A 4,905-nucleotide genomic window follows, 5' to 3' on the forward strand; every position below is an offset into this window, starting at 1 on the left:
AGGTCATGAGGGGACTCTCCATCTGTACCACCCACATGCTGGGTGTGCTTTAGGCCATCACCATCTACCTCAGTGGCTCCTAGTTGGCCTGCTTCAAATTAAAAACCACAAATGCCCTCCAGTGACTAATTGTTTTCTTATTAATCCTCACCATCTCCATCTATACTAATCCAGGTTTTTAATACTGTGGCCAGACCAAATAAAATGCAGCCTGGTCTTCTATTTCTCACTGACCACTGTTCCTTTCAGCTCATGAACTACAAGCACGGGTTCCTCTTTTTATTGCACTGATGGCATACAGTGATCTCTAGTTTTGAGGCTGTATGGTTCTTTCAAGCAGATACATAATAATAATCTTTCATAGATGTAAACAACAATCGTGTTTTTTCAAAGCTCCAGATTTTCTCCATAAAGTTCCCCAGAAAAAAAAAGAGCCATTCATGCCCTTCTGCTGTCCATCATGTGTTTTGACATCTAGTATTGTTTGAACTTCATCATCTTACCATTAATAAGCATAGTGTGAGCAACTTATCTCATCTTGAGATGTCTTCAAAGGCTTGGTATCAATGGTGATGGCATGCTCAGTCCTTTTGTGCTGATCTATGCTGACACTCAAATAATAAATCTATGCAAATTAAATGTAGAAAAAAGTATGCTTCTGACAAAACTGATCAAAAGCAACTTTGTCATTCTTATTAAAATATTATCTATTTCAGAAAATTTTACCTCTTATAAAAATCAATGAAATAGAATTAAAATCTTCTATTACAACAATGTTATCTAAATAGATAACAAATAGCTTGTGAAAATTTTTTTTCTGTATATGGATCAGTTTTTTCAACATTTGCATTAATTTTCACTGTATCTTACACCATTTGTGTATCATAAAGTTTTATGAACTTTTTATGTAAATTTTTATGTACTTTGTATCTTAGACACTCATATTTGGTCTATGTTTTTTGTCTTCCTGCATTAAAGTTCCTGATATTTCTTTCAGTGAAATTCTATTAGAGGAATATTGATGCTTTTCTCTTTTTGTCTATTAATATGCACATGCTGATATCAAAGCTACTCAGGAGTCTGCAGTAGTATTGCAATTTTGTGGAAACCTTGGGTAACTTAGTGAGACTCTGTGAACACAACAGGTAGAAGATGGATCTCGTTGGTGGACCACCTTAGAGGTTCACTTCCCTATACAAAACTACTACAACAACAAACTGAACAACAGAAATACAATAAATACCATGAAATAGTACTTCATGAACAAGAGAATGCCGGCACTATTTTAAAAATAGAAGTGTTGGTCACCATGTGAACCAATTAGAAGCCACACACTTCTGTTCAGAATATAAAAAAAATAGTATAGTAGATATAGAAAAGAATTTGATGATTACTAAAATTTTAAACAGAATTACCACATGACCTACCAATTTTATTTCTAGCTATATTTTCAAATGAACTGAAAACAGATATTCAAACATTTGAACATGAATATCAATGACATCACCATTTCCATTAGAAGATATATGAAAATCTAAATTTTCATTAAGAATGAAAACAAATGTGTCTATGTATTTATATGTATCCTTGTCTGAATAAGCACATGTACATATATATGTTCATATTCATATATCTATATCTCTTTATAGCATCCATATATGTTTGAATATTATTCTGCAATAAAAATGAAATTGTGTTACAAGTGACCATGTTGACAAATCTCAAAAATATTAAGAAAAGTAGACAAAATCAGACATGAAATTTCACCTGTGCTATAACTACATTTATATTAAATACTCAAAATTTGTAAATCATAGAGTTAGAAAGGAGAGAGTTTGTTGCCAGGGGCTTGGAAGGCATTTAAGTGAGTGTTGATTAAGTGATTATATAATTTATTTTCAGTATTTAAAATGTTTAAATCAAAATAATTGTGGTAATTATACCACAAAAGTATAAATGTGACTACTTAACTTATTTTTGATGGGCTCTTTTATGAAAATTCAACCTCAATAACACCAATAAGAAGAAAAAAAATCTTTAAAATACTGAAGTCTATATAATCATAGCTAGAGGTGACAGAAATGAACTATGGAACTGGAAATAACTTTCTTATCCTTGTATTGGAACACATGACCACAGTAACTGCATTATGTAGAACCACAAAAATAGAATCCTATATACAATGAGTTATATTCTATGTATGTATAATATGCCAAAATATATTCTATCATCATGCATATCTAAAAAGAACAAATACAATTTAAAAAAAAAAAAAACTATGGATTTATAGTCACCCACATTTAATATGCATCACCAAACTAAAGCATGGATGGTAACACTGGATACTAGAAATCAAGAGCCTTCTCTGTGTCAGGCAGTATTCTTGATTCATTATTCATTTTGTCCTTATCTTTCAAGTATCATGAGTCCTGATTGGAAGACTTCTGATCTCACAGATGAGCAAACTAAGTTTGAGGGATCACTGATTGTTCCAAGATCACTATCTATGCAGACTAAGGCTCTGACAATTAATTTGTGTGATTTCCAATTTACTGTATCATGTATCACAATACAAAGTCAGTCAGGTTTTTATGTTTGTTTGTTTTGTTTTGTTTTTTGTTTTTGTTTTATTTTGTCCTCCCCCACCCTTGGAGGAGGAAACAAGAGGTAGAAATACAACAGGGCACCAAGAACCATCTGCATAAACTATCAATGTTAAAAACTTGATTGTGGTCATTGTTACACTGGTAAATAGGTATCTGTAAACATGAATTATATATGTATGAATTATATGTGTATAGTTTATTGTATTTCAGTTTTATCCTAATACAATTGTTTTAAATTTGAATGAAAGAAATAAATATATTCCTCAGAAAAACAAACTATATATTTGGAAAGCATAGGAAAAGATGCTGAATATTATATGTCATTAAAAAATTACAGAGCAGCCACTGCCATGAAGGTCAAGCTGTGCAGTTTTAGTGGGTACAAGATGTATCCCATATACAGGAGTCACTATGCAAGGACTGACGGAAAGGTTTTCCAATTTCTTAATGCAAAATATGAGTTGGCTTTCCTATCCAAGAGGAATCCTCAGCAGATAAACTGTACTGTCCTCTACAGAAGAAAGCACAAAAAAAAGCCAGTCAGAAGAAATTCAAAAGAAGAGAACCCAACTTGAAGCCAAATTTCAGAGGGCCATCACTGGTGCATCCCTTGCGGATATCATGGCCAAGAGGAATCAGAAACCAGAAGTTTAAAAGGCTCAATGAAAGCAAGCTCTTAGGCTGCCAAGGAAGCAAAACAAACAAACAAACAAACAAACAAAAAGGCTAAGCAGGCATTTAAAAAGATGGCAATGGCTGCTGCTAAGACTCCCACAAAGGCAACACCTCAGAAAAAGACTGAAACCTGAGAAGTTTTCTGCTCCCCGAGTTGGTGGATAATGCTAAATTGGCAGATGAGATTTTAAAATAAAGATGTGACTCTTTTAATTGGAGAAATGTTAAAATAAGGCAATAAAGATGTATGATTGAATGCTAGCTTTGCTTTGATGTGTTTAGGACACACTACACAGACTGAAAGTAGTGGAATCTTGCATAGATTTAATCCAAGTTGACTATTCAAATGCTCTTTTCCTGTCATTTCTCTATCCATGATGGGCACATTTGGTTTTTTATTGGGTTTGAGTTTTACATTGGGAACCCCCCCTTCTCCCACCATTAGCTATTATCTGATTTGATGGTGCCAAAAATTAATAGCTGTATTAATCTCTTTCTCCCAGAAAATAACATCCCCCTTTCTATTCTGGCTATATATTCTGTCTCTGAAACCAGGGACACTGAATAAGAGTATATTTTACCTATTCCCAGTCCTAGTTTGTTGAGCTAGGACTTTTGACAAAGCTGTGCCAAATAAAATAAAATTGCCTTATGATCAATAAATGTGTAATGAGATAAGAAAATATTATAATTTGTGAACAGGCTTGTACTCTATAGATGTCTTTATTATCTGCCCACCTGTGCTGAGTTGCAAGGATACAACAATGCATAAGCCATGTCTTAAACAATTTTTCTCAAGGTAGAATTATGGTGCATGTCAACATTTTCTTCATCCCCAATTATCCAAGTTAATGGATTACTAATTTTGTTTCTGGTGCATGTTAAATTCAGGCATTATTCTAATTGTTGGGTATAATAAATAGGTTTGGGGAGAAAAAAAAAAAATTACAAATTAAACAGACTTATAAAAATTTATAAAATTTTATACCTGACAATATCAAAAGCTGTCAAAGATAGGGAACAAGAGGAAATCTCATACATTGCTGTTGAGATAGCAAAATTGGACAGCAACTCTGGAAGACAGTTTGGTAGCTTCTTAAAAATCACAATATACACTTAATATGGCCCACTAATTGTATTTCTCAGTGTTAATTCCATGGAATTGAAAGCTATGTCCACATACAAGTGTCCACAAAACCAAGATACAAAGGTCCACAACTTCTTCACTCATGATTGCCAAGAAAAGAAAGCAGCTAAAAGAGATTTCAGTAGCCATTTACCTCTTATTAATGTAAAGACTTTGATACATCCAAACACTGGAGGGTCACTCAAAAAATTTAATAAAATGAAATTTACTATCAAACATGAATACACATGGAGGCATTATTAATACATATTGCCAGAAAGCATATATTGTCTAAAATGCATTCTGGAAAAGTAAAACATTAAAAATGGTAAACATTGCCAAGAAATCAGCCAGAGTAGATGTTAAAGAGGTGAAGAACAGGAACTTCTGGCGTGGTGAATCTACTCTGTAAGATGCCATCATGATGAAAATTGACATTATTCTTTCTCAATGCTTTAAAAATTGTAAAATTAATTTGTTAATATATAACTAAACTAT

At 32.8% G+C, this 4,905-nt stretch overlaps 1 pseudogene across 1 annotated transcript; it reads left to right on the forward strand.

The window, feature by feature from the left end:
• The first annotated feature begins 2,949 nt into the window (after window positions 1-2,949).
• Window positions 2,950-3,446, forward strand: LOC308632690 (large ribosomal subunit protein eL24-like; annotated as a pseudogene). Its single transcript has one exon. The product of its transcript is annotated as a large ribosomal subunit protein eL24-like (transcript).
• Window positions 3,447-4,905: the final 1,459 nt, after the last annotated feature.

This window comes from Spermophilus citellus (genome assembly GCF_964194105.1).
Source record: "Spermophilus citellus genome assembly, chromosome: 13".
NCBI classification, from domain to species: Eukaryota; Metazoa; Chordata; class Mammalia; order Rodentia; family Sciuridae; genus Spermophilus; species Spermophilus citellus.